General features: G+C 38.0%; 1 pseudogene; it reads left to right on the forward strand.

Annotated features, from left to right (window-relative positions):
* The first annotated feature begins 430 nt into the window (after positions 1–430).
* LOC132035562 (E3 ubiquitin-protein ligase RZF1-like) lies at positions 431–2,284 on the forward strand (annotated as a pseudogene).
* The last annotated feature ends 5,004 nt before the right edge of the window (positions 2,285–7,288 follow it).

Raw genomic sequence — 7,288 nt, forward strand, 5'->3', positions numbered from 1 at the left:
ACTAAAAAAATTATAAAATTACAAACAAAGAAATTAAAACTTAGGAAGAATTTGATTAACTCAATCCATTTTGACCCTTCCAAATTCAACCCAATTCCCCCATTTGACACCGCTATACATAATCATATTTAGTTGCTGAAACGATGTTTGATCATCTAACTACGTTCAACAATTAAGATGATCTAATGACTCACCAATTTAATTAAGCTTGCATTTCCCCCGTGCAGTTACCGTAGCCCATCGCATATATATATATATATATATTCTAATAGTATCGTTTTTACTGTTAAAAATATTTGTACTGATTAATATAAGATACATGTACAATGCACGTATTCAAAAACTAGTTCATATATACTAATATATGTATCAAAGTAACGAAAGGATAAAGAGAAAGGGAAATAAAATAAACTAGAATCTAAACAATATCTTAATTTATTTCCTGTCCTGCGGAAGTAACCGTTGGAATTTGTTTAAGAAAACAAAACTATTGACATGCATACCCACCCTGATGCTTTTCTTCCTAAAGAAGCAGCAAATTCCTAACAAACAAATATAGAATCGCTTTCTCTGCTCATCAAAAGCCATCCCTTTTCTTATATTCCCATTCTTGATTTTTTTTTTTCCCTGTTCTTTTCTTCTTTCTAAATCATCTTTACATATAAAACTAACCATGTTCCTGTTTCTGTTCGTACATTCACAATATTTCCCTAAAACTAAATCTTTCACTAAACAATGTCCTCAGGAGAAAACCCTAATAATGGGAACAGGAACTTCCAACGTTACTGGTGTTATCAATGCCATCGCACTGTCAGGATATCACCAGAAAACCCGTCGGAGATCGTCTGTCCTCGATGTTTCGGTCACTTCCTTAACGAAATCGAGGAGGCAAACCCTAGACAAATCTTGGACTTCACTGCATTTGATCCTTCCCCAGAAGCTAGAATTCTTGAAGCCCTAAGTCTCATGCTTGATCCTAATTTGTTCAACAGATCTCAAGGCAATGCAGTGCCCATTTTCCCACGTTCGGACGGAACTGAAACTATAGTACCGCCCGATTCTCTCAGGCGTACACGTGAACATAATAGATTTCGAGACTTCTGGTTAAGGCCGAGAAGGAGATACTCATTTCTAAATAACGACGCGGATGAGTGGACCCCGGAGAGCGGCATTCTAGGGCGTCCACGTCCGGTGATTATCATCCGACCATCCGAGATACCTCACTGCCAACCTAACCGCATGTCGTAAAGGCCATTCCACCGGGTGAATGATAGAGATTATTACACAGGTCCAGGCCTTGAAGACCTGATAGAAGAGTTAACTCAAAATGATCGGCCTGGTCCAGCACCGGCACCCGAGCCGACCATTAATTCTATTCCGACGGTGGTGATTGCTCCGGCACATTTAAAGGATGATTCAGAATGTCCAGTTTGTAAGGAAAAGTTTAAAGTAGGTGGAGAAGCAAGAGAGTTGCCATGCAAACATATATATCATTCTGATTGCATTGTGCCTTGGTTAAGGCTTCATAATTCTTGCCCGGTTTGCCGGAATCCGTTGCCGGTTTCTTCTGAAGCTGAGTTGGATAGTTCGGATGATTGTCTTGAAGTAGAAGAAGAAAGGATGAATAGACAGGGGCGTTGCTTCAGACTTAGACATATGGCATCTTCTCTTTGGCCATTTCGTTCGAGGTATCGCCCTGTGAGTAACAATGGTGAGAGTTCATACATATAATTTAAAAGAAAGGGTTGTGAAATGCTGCATGCATGCCCACGTATGTTAAATTTGACTGTTTTATTGTAATCCAAAACAAAATTCGAAGTGAACTTTTAATTACCAGTTTACCACTATATGTTATATGAGGATGTCTAATCAAAGGATTTCCAAAAAAATCATGCTAGCATTCAAATTAAACGAAGATGAACCATTTCTGCATTTCTGTTTTTATTCTCCTTTTGTTCTTGTCCGCATTTCTGTTTCTTATTATTACGTATAATTTTATATACTTTCATAATTTAAAGAAAAATAATAATTACTTTTTGCCTACAGATGAACCATCCCGGCCATCATGTAATATTCTTTAGCGAATAAAGGGGCTAACCTGCACTTGAAACAACAGAAATAGAGGTGCTACACAAGAATATTGGTGCATTGGTGTACCCGAATAAAACGGGTGGGACAGGCTGGGCCAAGGAAAGAAGAAAAGAAAAAACGAAGACAGAAAAGAGATCGAAGAGTCTGAAAAGATAAACAGAAATCATCATGCAGTTTCTTTGTACAATAGAGATATTACTTTGTGTTCTTTTATGTATAATTAGTTAATTTGCCCGCGGCATAGGGTTAAAAAAAAATAAAAAAATATGACTGAATAATCCTTGTCCTAAATAAATTTATGGGAAACATAAAATCAAATGAGTAATCTAAAAGATATAAATTCTATTAGTGAAGTCATGATGTAAAGACTAATATCTTTCTGAAACATTAATACGTAGTCTCGCCACTAGGAAAGACTCTTACTATCCATTATTTTAAGACTAATGAATATTGATCACAAACTAAATAAAAACCTTTGATAAAAATTATAAATTCTAGCTCTAAGTCTATTCTAATGGGGAAGGTAAAAGTATGGGATTTTACATGAGATTTTTTTCCGCATGTAATTTCTGCGAATTTTCATGTGAAAATCTAAAATTTCCTAAATCCTAAAATATTTACTTGTGGATATGCTTTCCCCAGGTAAATTCGCAAGCAAATTTAGCGCCAAATTATTATCTAGGGATTTATTTGAAAAAATAACCCCCAAGTATCATTTTCGTAGGTAATTCCGCAGGTAAACAACCAAAAATATAGAAAAATTAATTCCTATGTGAACTCGTAGGAAAATTCCCAGGTAATGGTACTTGCGGATTTACCTGAGGATTATTTTTTTGGGATCTTATTATCTGGGGAATTACTTGAGAATTTTGTTGCTGCAAATTTAGTTGGGGATTATTTCTTGCGAATTTACCTGGGCATTTTATCACCTAGGGAATTACTTGGGAATTGTGTTCCTACGAATTTAGTTGTGGGTTATTTCTTGGGAATTTCCCTTAGGATTTTATTACGTATGGAATTACTTAGGGATTTTGTTGCTGCAAATTTAGCAGGGCATTATTTCTTAGGAATTTACCTGGAGATTTTATTACCTAGGAAATGCCGCACCCTAAACCATGGCCTAGGCGTAACACGGCACTCGGTGCCTTGCTGTATGTGACCGAGCGAACCACATGGCTTGCTGAGTCAACATGGGACATGAGCTGATGTGGAATATAGGTTAAACATGCATGACTTGTGAAAACATGGAGTTCAATAATCATAAGCCTGAAAAATACTATTATAGCATGAATGCAAAAATATAGTAATGTTGCCAACGAAGCTAACTCAACTGAACATCTGACATGATATAATTGACTAGTCTATGAAACCTCTAAACGTGAGTCTGACTGTTAAACTGTTCACCGGGACAAGGCCCCCCAACATACCTTGACTGCATAACTAACATGAACAACAACAACATACCCAGTGAAATCCCACAATGTAGGGTCTGGGGAGGGCAAAGTGTATCGTGAGGCCTTACCCCTTCTTCCGAGATAGGGGAGGTTTTCTAAGACCCTTTGGCTCAAGAGAAAACATACTAGAAAAGGTCATATAAGCACAAGCAGCTCAAAGCAATATGAAAATGAAACTAACGAAAGCGAAAAAAGACACGAAGGAAAAAGAAGCAGTAGCTACCACAGATAAATAAGATAATCGAAGTATAAGAAACAACATATAGTAGCCAGAATCAAAGGACAATAGACTATAGAACAAAACTATGACTACTTGTACGAAGGGATATGTGGGACTAACTACTAGCCTTCTACCCTACTCGGAGTCCTCCAAACCTCCTACCTAAGGTCATGTCCTCGGTAAGCTGGAACTGCACCATGTCCTGTCTAAGCACCTCTCCCTAATACTTCTTCGGCCTACCTCTACCTCTTTTCAAATTGTCCATAGCCAACCTCTCATACCTCCGCACTGCGGCATCTATGTCTCTCGTCTTCACATGCCCAAACCATCTCAGCCTCGCTTCCGCATCTTGTCCATCGTCGATGCCACTCCCACCTTATCCAAGATATCTTCATTCCTAATCCTATCTCACCTGGTGTGCCTACACATCCATCCCAACCTTCTTATTTTCGCAACTTTCATCTTTTGGACGTGAGAGTTCTTGACTGCCCAACACTCTGCCCCGTACAAAAAAGTCGATCTCACAATCACTTTCTAGAACCTGCCTTTAAGTTTTGGTGACACCTTCTGTCACGACCCAACTAGGGGCCGCGACGAGTACCCGATACTTGTACCGAGCACCCCTTATCTGACATTCCATCTTAGTTACGAAGGGCCGTAGATAGCTACACCATATTTTTTTTTCTTCACATTAACATTAAAAGCATAATTATAACCATAGTCTAATAAACTTTGCTAGCATATTATACAAATGGGACCATCAAAGGTGTACAAATGACTTAACTCCGAGCATCTCTCGTCACGAGCCTCTAAACATAGTACACATATACATGTAGAGGGCTTTCGCCGTGCCCGAATATATACGCAAAAGTAGTACCAAGGACTGAGGCTCCGGAACAACTGGAGCGCTACCAAGATGCTGCTGGGGGAAACTCCTAGGGATCAAATCCGTCTACCCGCCGACTCGCGCGCATGAAACGCAATGTCCACAAGAAGAGACGTCAGTACGAATAGAGTACCGAGTATGCAAGGCATAGAGAAAAATAATACAACAGAAAGATAAAGTATGGATAACCATATCATGAAATCATAAGGCATATAGTGGGATACGGAAGTAACCTGTACATAGGAATGCCCTTTCAGGCCAGATGCCATGCATGCTTGTCTTTCCTTTTTTTTAAAAAACATTTCTTTTCATATAGTAGAGAAATAGAACTTATATCACATCGTGTTATATCATGTCAAAACATAGTGTATCATGTAGTATCATAGCACCGAACAGCGTCATTTTCTATTGGCCCAATATTGCGCCCCAATACCCCGGCCGCCCATGAATCCCGCGTCCGGCATCCCGCGTCCGGATGATAAGCCACCGACTGTGTGGCAATAAAACATGTTTCCCTTCCCATTCCCCACGTGTCCCTTCCCCCATGTCCCCATATTCACGTGCATATTATATAAGCATGCAGAGAGCCCAAAGAAAGTCATGTACCCATCGGAGTGACGTAAGGTCTGTGTAACCTCCGATTGCATTATGGAGTAATCGTGGTCGCTTTGTTTCACCTTGAAGGAACAATTATTCTAAGATGAGACTATCAACGAAGATCATTATTAAGAGATCATAGAGCATAGTGTAGCATGTCATAGTCATATTCATGGTAAGTACATATTCTTCACATATGCGTCATAGCCATTTTTTATACTTAGCATCTTCATTGTCATCATAAAGATATCCTCGTTAGCATAGTTACGTTAACTTGTCAATTGATGACGGAATAAGGATCAAAAGTTTCCATCGGGTTCTACTTCAAAATAAGTCAAATGGCACAATAAGGAAAATCCGGACCAATGGGTCCACCTCGGTCAAATGAGGCGGCGTATCAAATTTACGTATATTATAATTTATGGCGTCACTTATGAGGATCTTAGGGTAATCGGGTCCTATTTGTGTAAGTTCTAGATGTCTAGGAAACCTTCCAACATTTTGCGCAATTTCTAATTCAATTCTACTGAATGATTAGTGGTCAATTTGGATCTCGAATTTCTAGGAAAGGAATTGTCCCCAAGGCCCGTGTTCAAGCCTACTACGTCTAAGACATGCCAAAGAAAGAAAGTGAAGCCTTACATACCTCTTTTCGCTCCTTATGATATTCCAAATTCAAGCTCCAACTTCGCTGTAATCTACAATTTGGTCATATTTACCAAATGTTAGTTCAAGTGTCTAGAAGTAAAATCTCAAAGTGACACTTGTCTACCGAAATTTCAAAGACTTCCGTAAATACACCATACCACCAAGTTCAACTTGGCCAATTTCAACCAACAACAATCCGAGAATTCAACCCGGCCAAACTATCAATCATAATGTCACAACCATACTAACAATTTCCAATTTCAATCCAAGATACATTATAACAACTCAATCAATTTACTACTTCTTTCAAAACCTTCTAACTCCCAATAAAAACAATAGCAACTTAATAATTTATAGACTAACAACATCATATTAACCCCATTATCTTCCATGCGCGCGAAACATTATTTTCATTTTACACATACTTCCAAAACAAGCCTCCAATTACTACAACTTCACTAACTCGCTAAGCTTCTATTTACCACATAAAATTCATAACACCATAACAACCAATACACCAACTAAAACATGCTCACCCTTCTTTCACAATTCAACACATATACACTATATACACACACCACACATCACACTGCTACAACCTCTCCAAAATCACTCAACTTCCATTATCAACATAGCATCCGTAACGATAACAACCAAACACTAGATAACATAACTAAAACATAATTCCTACACACACCTAAGCATGCACGGCCACACCCCTATATTCTTGTTCTTCATGAATTTCACTCATTTCACACACTACAACATGCACAACATCCATATCATAAAAAATAAGAATGAATTCTTACCTTTGTTCCTTGATCCTTCACTCGGCTAAGCCTCCAACTTACAAGAATATGAATTTTTCTTGTTCCAATGAACACTCCAACTTGCTAGGGACCCTTCAATTAGTAGGAAATGATTTTTAAAGAAAATTTTTCCAAGGTTCTTGTTGAATCTTCTCTTGGCCGAATGGCCTCTTGAAGTTTCTTCTTCTTTTTTATTTTTTTTTTGCTCTCTTCTTTCTCTTGAATAAATGATGACTTCTCCCACACATGTAAAGATATATATATATATATAGTTTCCATAGCCATGTGAGGGGCACATGCCTTTCCCCAAATTTTCTAGAGTTTTCTTTCCTTTTTCTTCTTCTTTTTCCTTTCTTTTTTTTTTCTAGACTTTTCTTCAAATTTCCACAAGATGACCAATTATTTTCTTCTTTTTTTTTTTTTTTCCAAAAAGAATTCTTGAATACCCGTGAAATGACCATTTTGCCCCTAGCCTTTTTCAATATTTCCATGAACCATTTGCAAATTTTCCTTTTACCCTTACCCTTTCTCAATATTTCCATACCACCAATGTTCATAAATAATATTCAAAACCAACTTGTAC

This window comes from Lycium ferocissimum, chromosome 10, assembly GCF_029784015.1.
Source record: "Lycium ferocissimum isolate CSIRO_LF1 chromosome 10, AGI_CSIRO_Lferr_CH_V1, whole genome shotgun sequence".
Lineage (NCBI taxonomy): Eukaryota > Viridiplantae > Streptophyta > Magnoliopsida > Solanales > Solanaceae > Lycium > Lycium ferocissimum.